Source organism: Thalassophryne amazonica, chromosome 8 (assembly GCF_902500255.1).
Source record: "Thalassophryne amazonica chromosome 8, fThaAma1.1, whole genome shotgun sequence".
NCBI classification, from domain to species: Eukaryota; Metazoa; Chordata; class Actinopteri; order Batrachoidiformes; family Batrachoididae; genus Thalassophryne; species Thalassophryne amazonica.
Window position 1 is genome coordinate 5,049,087 of NC_047110.1, and position 11,325 is coordinate 5,060,411.

The window sequence follows — 11,325 nt, forward strand, 5'->3', positions numbered from 1 at the left end:
AGCAAAAAGGAAAGTTTTAAGCCTAATCTTAAAAGTAGAGAGGGTGTCTGTCTCCCTGATCTGAATTGGGAGCTGGTTCCACAGGAGAGGAGCCTGAAAGCTGAAGGCTCTGCCTCCCATTCTACTCTTACAAACCCTAGGAACTACAAGTAAGCCTGCAGTCTGAGAGCGAAGCGCTCTATTGGGGTGATATGGTACTAAGAGGTCTCTAAGATAAGATGGGACCTGATTATTCAAAACCTTATAAGTAAGAAGAAGAATTTTAAATTCTATTCTAGAATTAACAAGGAGCCAATGAAGAGAGGCCAATATGAGTGAAATATGCTCTCTCCTTCTAGTCCCCGTCAGTACTCTAGCTGCAGCATTTTGAATTAACTGAAGGCTTTTCAGGGAACTTTTAGGACAACTTGATAATAATGAATTACAATAGTCCAGCCTAGAGGAAATAAATGCATGAATTAGTTTTTCAGCATCACTCTGAGACAAGACCTTTCTAATTTTAGAGATATTGCGCAAATGCAAAAAAGCAGTCCTACATATTTGCTTAATATGCACATTGAAGGACATATCCTGATCAAAAATGACTCCAAGATTTCTCACAGTATTACTAGAGGTCAGGGTAATGCCATCCAGAGTAAGGATCTGGTTAGACACCATGTTTCTAAGATTTGTGGGGCCAAGTACAATAACTTCAGTTTTATCTGAGTTTAAAAGCAGGAAATTAGAGGTCATCCATGTCTTTATGTCTGTAAGACAATCCTGCAGTTTAACTAATTGGTGTGTCTCCTCAGGCTTCATGGATCGATAAAGCTGGGTATCATCTGCGTAACAATGAAAATTTAAGCAATGGTTTCTAATAATACTGCCTAAGGGAAGCATGTATAAAGTGAATAAAATTGGTCCTAGCACAGAACCTTGTGGAACTCCATAATTAACCTTAGTCTGTGAAGAAGACTCCGTTGTGGGCTGGGGTGTTTGGTTGGCTTTGGCTTTGTTTTCTGTTTCTCCCACCAGGTGGTATGCATTCAGGACTGAGTGGCTGAGCATTAGGACCTCACCCTGAACACCTGAGGCTTGTTTTCACGTGCAGGTCATCAGGACTCACAGCTGTGGTGTATTCTGTCTTGATCAGAGGTTGCTGCATTTAAACCTTGAATGCACAGTGTGTGATTGCCAGAGACTCTACCTTGTGAGCAGACGTGTGAGATCGGCGTCGGGAGAACAATCTCACCATTACGGACGCAGAGACCGCTCCAGGTTTGACGCCACAGTCTGTGAAGGAGGATTGGGTGAGGTCTCACGCTCTTCAGCACACTTCCTGAACTGAGTTGTTCCGTGCCTGCAGGGTGAGAAGCTGATATATATTAAAGCTAGGAAGTGTTTGCTGATTGTGTGCACCTTTGAGCTGTGTCTCTCTAGGTGGAGAGTGTTGGACTCACCTCATGTTTTCTTTCTTCACAGACTCGGTTTGTCGCGGCCACCTGGGGGTGTCAGCGGGGTCCCTGGGTCCGAACTGCTGTGGCTCCGGACCGTTTGCGCTGCTGAGAGCGCGCCGTGTTTTCACCTCACCAGACCGCGGACATTTTTGGTTGTTTCACTGCACACATTATGATTATTAAATTCTGTTATCTTTTGAACCGTGCTCTGCTTATTTCATGCTGGGTCCTGTCAAACGCTGGGTCGGTGGTCCGACCGCGTCCGACACATAACAGTAGTCTCTGGCCATTTAACAATGGACCAGCTGAAGCAGATACGGTGTTTTTGCCGGGAAGGCTGCAGCAGATGTTGGAGTTGATCCGGGATCAGTTGCGGGTGCTCTCCGCCCGGGTTGTGCGCGTTGGTGCACGCATGGTGGAGTTTACAGCTTGGGTCGCGTCGCACCCCGCTGTACGGCTGTAGCCCCGTCTCCTCCCATGCAGCTAGCTCCGTCGCCTGTTGTAGCAGCCCCGGTGGTATTTAGTTTGCACTTTAAGCTGTTTGTTATAACCTGCTGTCGTTTACAGCAGTGTGAATTGGTTTTTACTCTGTTACCACGGGGATTTTCGTATTTGGCACTTTGGCTCCCTCTGTTGGTGACAGAGTCACATTACCATCCAGGTTCAAAGGATGGAAAACACTGTTTTTCCATTCTTTGCACTTGACGATGTAGGCCAATGTTAGTTTTTTTTTATTGGTCTATTATCTGTTTCTTGTTTTAGTATGTGGTGTTTTTATCCAGGGGTTAATTTGTTGTTTTTTGTGGGTTTAAAGCACTGTCTGTGGTCTGGAGTTGAAAATGCAGGCTGTCTGGAGCATAGTTTGACCCAGGTGACTTTATGTTTGTCTGTTGGTCTTTCTTTTTTTATTTCTTTTGGTTTCACCTCCCAGGGTTTGATGGGACGGTCCTCTGGGGGGTGATGGGGGAGTAATTGGGTTGTTTTTTCTTTCTCTTTTTTTTTGTTTTTGTTGTTCCCTCTCTTCTCCTCTGGCTCCGGCCGTTTGAGTCGTACGTTGTCGGTGTTGCTGGAGTGATGCAGTTTGGTTATGCTGGGCGTTTCCCAGGTAACCTCTGCACCCAGGTGGGGGGGTTTAGGGGTGTTTTTTCAGGCTTCAGCGCGCCTTTGAGCCGTACGCCATCGGCGTAGCTGAGGTTTGGGGCAGTGGAATATACCCGCAGCTGGTGGCTGGTTTAAAAGTCGGAGGGGTGGCGCCGTTTTGTGCCGTATGCCATTACCGCTGTTCCACTCCTCCCAGTTGACTTTTGGGGTATAGTCATGGTTGGTGACACTGGACGTACTTCCAGTTTCCCCTGCGCTGAGGGGGTGGGGTTGGGGTGGTTGTTTGGTTTGTTTGTTTATTTTTTTTTCCCCCATTATCCGCCCTCAGGGTGTGACTGTGGTGTCCTCTGGGGGGGAAATGACTGTGGGACCATCTAGCCGTAGACGGCCGGGCTGGGTCTGTTGTTAGTCGGGGGGGGGGGGTGTCTCCTGGGGTTTGATGGAACGGTCCTCTGGGAGGCGCTGGGAGCCCCTGTGGGTGACTTTGGATCCCAGAGGGACCTCGGCTGTGGTTATTACTCCTGGAGCTGGGGGGTGTTGGTCCCTACATGTCATCCGGGGGAGGGGGGGTTAGATTTTTTTTTTTGCAAGCTTAAGTTTGGGTTGTGTTTTGTTTTTCTTTTCTCCTCTTCTTGGGGTTTGATGGGATGGTCCTCTGGGGAGGGGGGGGGGTTGGTATGGTTGTTTTTTTTTTCTTTCCTCCCAGTTTGCACCCCTGGGGTTTGGTTGTGGTGTTCCCTGGGGGGGTTATTGGGTTTTTTTTTCTTTTGTTTTATGACTAAGCAGATTCTAAAACATAGTTGAAAGATGGCTGAATGCACAGGTTCAAGAACTCCTGGCCAAAACTGAGCAAAGTGAACGACAGAAGCAAGAGTTGACAAACGAATGCAAAGATGCAGTCAGAGGTGGAGACTCTAACACATCTGCTAAATGAAGCAGAAGGCAAGATCATCAAATTCAACAAGAGACATCTCGGCACTGGAGTGTCAGCTGCAGGATACTCAGGAGCTGCTCCAAGAGGAAATCCATTAGACACCTTCCTTCTCCATCCGCCTAGGGCAGATGGAGGATGAGGGGAATATGTTGCAGGAGATGCTGAAAGAAAAGGAAGAGAGTAAGAAGACTGTGGAGAAGCCAGTTTCTACTCTCTAGACTCAGCTGGCTGAAAGGAAGACAAAGGCAGGTTAGGACACCTTGTCAGTAGAGGGGGCTGAAGAGGGCCTCAAGTGAGTCCAATGGGAGTTTGGACGGTGTTCAGCGGCAGCTGGAGTAGAAAAGTTCAGCCTATGGACAAACTGGATAAGACAGAAATCCGTTTGCAGCAAGAGTCGGATGACCTCATGGTGGACCAGGACCACCTTCGGCAGATCGTCTCCAGTTTGAAGAGGAAGCAAAAGAAGTTTGACCAGATGCGAGCCAAAGAGAAATGCATTGCTACTCGATATGCAGAGGAGCATTATCATGCCGAAGCGGAGGCCAGGGAGAAGGAGACAAAAGTCTTGACCCTGGCAGGGGAGTTGAAGTCTCTTACAGACCTGAAAGGTGAACTTGACCAGTTTAACAAAGTGCTCAAGATTGAGATGGATGACTTTAGAAAGAGTTCACAGTTTGGAGAGGTCCAAGCGTGCCATGGAGCAGCAACTGGAGGAGATGAAGATTCAGCTGGAGGATGAATGCAGGCAATGTTCCCAGGCCCACTCTGCCAAGAAGACATGGGAGCTGGATCTGGGAGGGCTTGAAGGCCATCTTGAAGATGCTACTGAAAATCGCGATAATGTCTTACAGCACTTGAAGAAACTGCAGGCCCGAATGAAAGACCAGATGAGAGGACTGGAAGTGCTGTGAATGTTCGGGGATGAAGCAGTTAATGATGCTAAAGACAGTGATAAGAAGCTTAAAGCCATGGAGGGAGATATGTTACACATCCAGGAGGAGCTGTCTACTGCAGACAGGCTCAGGGAGTGAAAGGATGAGATCTATAGTCTCAACACAGAGTTCCCTGTTGGTAGAGAAGAGGCGGCTGAAAGCTTGTATCATCCAGCTGAAGGAAAAACTAGAAGAGAAGCTCAACATTGAGAGGGTCAATGACCGCATGATGAAATTCACATGAGGTTGAGCAGCTGACGACGGCGCTGTCTTCAGAGCGCAGTAACGCTCGGCTCTTGGAGACAAGCTTTCCCAGCTGAATTGTCAGCACACGGAGCTGAGACTGAAGCTGCAGGAGGTGTTTTTTTTTTTGTTTTTTTTTGCTCCCAGCCGACATTCCAGCCATGGTCCCTGGAGGGGGGTGTTTTTCCTGGCCCAGGTTCGTGTGGTCGCCGGGAGGCTTCCCGTGAGGGTGGGGTACTGTTGTGGGCTGGGGTGTTTGGTTGGCTTTGACTTTGTTTTCTGTTTCTCCCACCAGGTGGTATGCATTCAGGACTGAGTGGCTGAGCATTAGGACCTCACCCTGAACACCTGAGGCTTGTTTTCACGTGCAGGTCATCAGGACTCACAGCTGTGGTGTATTCTGTCTTGATCAGAGATTGCTGCATTTAAACCTTGAATGCACAGTGTGTGATTGCCAGAGACTCGACCTTGTGAGCAGACGTGTGAGATCGGTGTCGGGAGAACAATCTCACCATTACGGATGCAGAGACCGCTCCAGGTTTGACGCCACAGTCTGTGAAGGAGGATTGGGTGAGGTCTCACGCTCTTCAGCACACTTCCTGAGGTAATTTGGTTTTGGTGACTTTTATGAAGTAATGACAGTGGATTTGGTGTCCCTCACACCTTGTGTTATTGAGCTGTCACGTTATGCTAATTGTCTAATCAGCTTCTGCTGCAGTGGAGATTTGAACTGAGTTGTTCCGTGCCTGCAGGGTGAGAAGCTGATATATATTAAAGCCAGGAAGTGTTTGCTGATTGTGTGCACCTTTGAGCTGTGTCTCTCTAGGTGGAGAGTGTTGGACTCACCTCATGTTTTCTTTCTTCACAGACTCGGTTTGTCACGGCTACCTGGGGGGTGTCGGCAGGGTCCCTGGGTCCGAACTGCTGTGGCTCCGGACCGTTTGCGCTGCTGAGAGCGCGCCGTGTTTTCACCTCACCAGACCGCGGACATTTTTGGTTGTTTCACTGCACTCATTATGATTATTAAATTCTGTTATCTTTTGAACCGTGCTCTGCTTATTTCATGCTGGGTCCTGTCAAACGCTGGGTCGGTGGTCCGACCGCGTCCAACACATAACAGACTCCCCATTTACATGAACAAATTGTAATCTATTAGATAAATATGATTCAAACCACCGCAGCACAGTGCCTTTAATACCTATGGCATGCTCCAGTGGCGGCTGGCCCATAGGGGCGCTCAGGTGCTGCCCTCCTAGATGTGGAGGGGAAAAGTCATAATATATATATATATTTAAAAAGTATTATCAGTGTCAGTTTTACTTAGTAGTATGTGCCTACATGTAATATGAATGATTAAAACAACACTTCCTCCAACTGACTCTCATTCAACAGTGCATTTCCACCGACAGAAGCACAGAACGTATCATTCCTCGTCTTGGGCGCTCATTCAAAGCGCCCTTGAAGTACAGCGAAATCACCAATTGTATGTAGTTGCTATGGAAAATTAATAAATATTTGGCAAATCAACATTGCCAAAATTAATGGCTTTGGGGCGCCGGAATTTTAGCCCTTGCTACAAAAATGCGGGAACGTTAGATTACAGTCAGTGATACACGTGACGCTGCAGCTGCTGCTGTCAGTCAGTCAGTCAGTCAGGAAGAGATATGGCGACGTTTGGGTTATATTTATTTATTTGTATTTTGTCTCCGTGTGTTTTGCTGAAGTAATTTGAAGAACTCTGGGACACCTGCTCCTTATGTCTTCCGAGGTTTAAAACGGGACAAAACTAATCAAATCAATGACACCAAAGTTTCACGGGGATCCTTTTGGAGGCGCATGGAGCTGCGCACATCAGATCTTTCTCGTGGTTTAATGACAGTTGCACATCCCGGTTGGAGGAGAGACGTTTGTCTGACTCGTTATAAACCGTGTCAGGCTTCATTCACACTGTCAGCGCGCACACGTCACGGAGGCTGCTGATCTGCGCGGATGGAAAGGAGCGCATCCACCTCTTCAGGTGAGCTGACGAGCTGCTCGGATTTATTCCCGAATGTTGCTCCTGGTGTGGAAACGAGGATGAAAAATTAAGATAAAACGAATGAGTGATGTTTTTTATTTGTTTTAGGGGGTCAACGCTGTGATCTTTATTGGGTCAACAGACCAGTTATAATGGTAATAGGGGAGGCCGGGGCTGTTTGTAACAGTGTTCAAAGCTGCAGCCATGCTGGTATTTTGATTTCACTACACGTTATGAGGATCAGTTCACAGAAGTGAAATATTCTTTGGAGTATTCCACACTCTAAAACAAATTATTTGCTCAGTTTAAAAAAAAAACAAAAGCCTAAAATAGCAATTTGTATGTTTTTTTAAAGAAATTCTAACTCAGCCACTGAGTTCACACAAGACACTTATAGTCAGACAAACCCAAGTTTAGCAACGCATTTAATTAAGTGGTTTTGTATACTTCATTTGCTTTGTCCTCTACACTGTTAATTAATTTTAACCAATTTAATTTAAAGGTTTTGGTGTTATTAGTTAGTCAAGTTATTTAATTTAAGTTTTTCAAGCTTCTTTAGTTTGCCTCTATTCCACTCAGTAATGTTCATGCAAAATATTACCTTAATTTTTTGTGTCTGTCTCTGTGTCTGTGTCTGTCTCTCTCTGTGTCTCTGTGTCTGTCTCTCTCTCTGTGTCTCTGTGTCTGTCTCTCTCTGTGTCTGTCTCTGTCTCTCTCTGTCTGTCTCTCTCTGTCTCTCTGTCTCACTCTCTCTCTGAAGGTGGTGTGAACATTGTAGTATGTACATAATGTTCTTTTGTCAATTGAAGAATTTTTCATATTTTGAAAGAGTGTAAATTTGCTGATATTTTCTATTTTGTTAAGGTCGGTGTCATTGTGAACCCCAGGATCTGTTTGTCTGTAGATAATGGCAGTGCAGTACAGTTTGGTGTACTATGTGTGTAATTGGTGTCAAATGGTGAAATGTTCTTTGCTCAAGAACTTGAGTGTTGTATTGCATTTGATAATGTTCCTTTCCAAAGTAGAAATGGGGCCTAATATAGCTGTAAATGGTTAACTTTATCTGTAAAACTGCTGATTTTGAGAAGGACATGAAATGATTATTGTGGAATTGTAGTAATTTTCTGACTGTTCACTTGAACGCCTGTACTGGACAAGGCAAGGGAATCTATTGGCACAGCAGCCCCACCAAGACTGTTTTTCACCAGCCGCCACTGGCATGCTCTAATCTCTGTAATAAAATTTTATGGTCAACAGTATCAAAAGCAGCACTGAGGTCTAACAGAACAAGCACAGAGATGAGTCCACTGTCCGAGGCCATAAGAAGATCATTTGTAACCTTCACTAATGCTGTTTCTGTACTATGATGAATTCTAAAACCTGACTGAAACTCTTCAAATAGACCATTCCTCTGCAGGTGATCAGTTAGCTGTTTTACAACTACCCTTTCAAGAATTTTTGAGAGAAAAGGAAGGTTGGAGATTGGCCTATAATTAGCTAAGATAGCTGGGTCAAGTGATGGCTTTTTAAGTAATGGTTTAATTACTGCCACCTTAAAAGCCTGTGGTACATAGCCAACTAATAAAGATAGATTGATCATATTTAAGATCGAAGCATTAAATAATGGTAGGGCTTCCTTGAGCAGCCTGGTAGGAATGGGGTCTAATAGACATGTTGATGGTTTGGAGGAAGTAACTAATGAAAATAACTCAGACAGAACAATCGGAGAGAAAGAGTCTAACCAAATACCGGCATCACTGAAAGCAGCCAAAGATAACGATACGTCTTTGGGATGGTTATGAGTAATTTTTTCTCTAATAGTTAAAATTTTAGTAGCAAAGAAAGTCATGAAGTCATTACTAGTTAAAGTTAAAGGAATACTCGGCTCAATAGAGCTCTGACTCTTTGTCAGCCTGGCTACAGTGCTGAAAAGAAACCTGGGGTTGTTCTTATTTTCTTCAATAAGTAATGAGTAGTAAGATGTCCTAGCTTTACGGAGGGCTTTTTTTTATAGAGCAACAGACTCTTTTTCCAGGCTAAGTGAAGATCTTCTAAATTAGTGAGATGCCATTTCCTCTCCAACCTACGGGTTATCTGCTTTAAGCTGCAAGTTTGTGAGTTATACCACGGAGTCAGGCACTTCTGATTTAAGGCTCTCTTTTTCAGAGGAGCTACAGCATCCAAAGTTGTCTTCAATGAGGATGTAAAACTATTGACGAGATAATCTATCTCACTCACAGAGTTTAGGTAGCTACTCTGCCCTGTGTTGGTATATGGCATTAGAGAACATAAAGAAGGAATCATATCCTTAAACCTAGTTACAGCACTTTCTGAAAGACTTCTACTGTAATGAAACTTAGTCCCCACTGCTGGGTAGTCCATTAAAGTAAATGTAAATGTTATTAAGAAATGATCAGACAGAAGGGGGTTTTCAGGGAATACTGTTAAGTCTTCAATTTCCATACCATAAGTCAGAACAAGATCTAAAGTATGGTTAAAGTGGTGGGTGGACTCATTTACATTTTGAGCAAAGCCAATTGAGTCTAACAATAGATTAAATGCAGTGTTGAGGCTGTCATTCTCAGCATCTATGTGGATGTTAAAATCGCCCACTATAATTATCTTATCTGAGCTAAGCACTAAGTCAGACAAAAGGTCTGAAAATTCACAAAGAAACTCACAGTGACGACCAGGTGGACGATAGACAACAACAAATAAAACTGTTTTTTGGGACTTCCAGTTTGGATGGACAAGACTAAGAGTCAAGCTTTCAAATGAATTAAAGCTCTGTCTGGGTTTTTGATTAATTAATAAGCTGGAGGGGAAGATTGCTGCTAATCCTCCCCCTCAGCCCGTGCTACGAGCATTCTGACAGTTAGTGTGACTCGGGGGTGTTGACTCATTTAAACTTACATATTGATCCTGCTGTAACCAGGTTTCTGTAAGGCAGAATACATCAATATGTTGATCAATTATTATATCATTTACTATCAGGGACTTAGAAGAGAGAGACCTAATGTTTAATAGACCACATTTAACTGTTTTAGTCTGTGGTGCAGTTGAAGGTGCTATATTATTTTTTCTTTTTGAATTTTTATGCTTAAATAGATTTTTACTGGTTGTTGGTGGTCTGGGAGCAGGCACCGTCTCTACGGGGATGGGGTATTGGGGGCATGGCAGGGGGAGAGAAGCTGCAGAGAGGTGTGTAAGATTACAACTCTGCTTCCTGGTCCCAACCCTGGATAGTCACGGTTTGGAGGGTTTAATAAAATTGGCCAGATTTCTAGAGATGAGAGCTACTCCATCCAAAGTGGGATGGATGCCATCTCTCCTAACAAGACCAGGTTTTCCCCAGAAGCTTTGCCAATTATCTATGAAGCCCACCTCATTTTTTGGACACCACTCAGACAGCCAGCAATTCAAGGAGAACATGCAGCTAAACATGTCACTCCCGGTCCGATTGGGGAGGGGCCCAGAGAAAACTACAGAGTCCGACATTGTTTTTGCAAAGTTACACACCGATTCTATATTAATTTTCGTGACCTCCGATTGGCGTAACCGGGTATCATTACTGACAACGTGAATTACAATCTTACCAAATTTACGCTTAGCCTTAGCCAGCAGTTTCAAATTTCCTTCAGTGTCGCCTGCTCTGGCCCCCAGAAGACATTTGACTATGGTTGCTGGTGTCGCTAACTTTACATTTCTGAAAACAGAGTCGCCAATAACCAGAGTTTGATCCTCGGCGGGTGTGTCGCCGAGTGGGGGAAAAACAGTTAGAGATGTGAACGGGTTGGTGGTGTACAGGGGGCTTGTGTTTAGGACTACGCTTCCTCCTCACAGTCGTCCAGCCGGCCTGCTTTCCCGGCTGCTTGGGATCTGCTGGGGGACAGCTAACGGCGGCTAAGCTACCTTGGTCCGCACCAACTACAGGGGCCTGGCTAGCTGTAGGATTTTCCAAGGTGCGGCGCCGAATCTCCAATTCGCCCAGCCTGGCCTCCAAAGCTACGAATAAGCTACACTTATTACAAGTACCATTAATGCTAAAGGAGGCCAAGGAATAACTAAACATTTCACACCCAGAGCAGAAAAGTGCGGGAGAGACAGGAGAAGCCGCCATGCTAAACCGGCTAAGAGCTAGTAGCTGCGCTATGCTAGCGGATTCCTAAAAACACACAAAGTGAATAATGTGTAAATAATTTAGAGGTGATTCAGCAGAGGGAGTGCTTTAGTTAAGGCACGTGAAGATTACACTGTGAAACAAATCGTTATCTAGTTATCTAGATCAATCTAACTGCGCAGATTAAACAGCTAACAGATACAGCAAAACACCGCTGTGCTCTGGAACAGGAAGTGCTACAATACCGCAGTGAGAGCCAACCACCAGTAGAGGCAATAAATGCAGGGAAAGCAACTCCCCGCATTGGCTGCATAGGACCGCTGCTGCTTTGCCTTACTTTTACATCAGCGTGTGTTTGGTACTGCATCTGACCATGCTAACATTAGCATACCCTCCGGTGGCTAACTTAGACACCCTCAACACACCCAGGTAGGCACTTAGACATCAGCCGCGTCAACCGGCAACGTAGCCTCGCGTGATGACGTCATCAAATTTTCAAGCTCGCTGTTCGTATCGTTTGCAAAATGTGGATTGGAGAGGCT

The 11,325-nt window shown here is 45.1% G+C and overlaps 1 pseudogene; it reads left to right on the forward strand.

Moving 5' to 3' along the window:
- Positions 1-3,467: 3,467 nt before the first annotated feature.
- LOC117515353 lies at positions 3,468-4,723 on the forward strand (annotated as a pseudogene).
- The last annotated feature ends 6,602 nt before the right edge of the window (positions 4,724-11,325 follow it).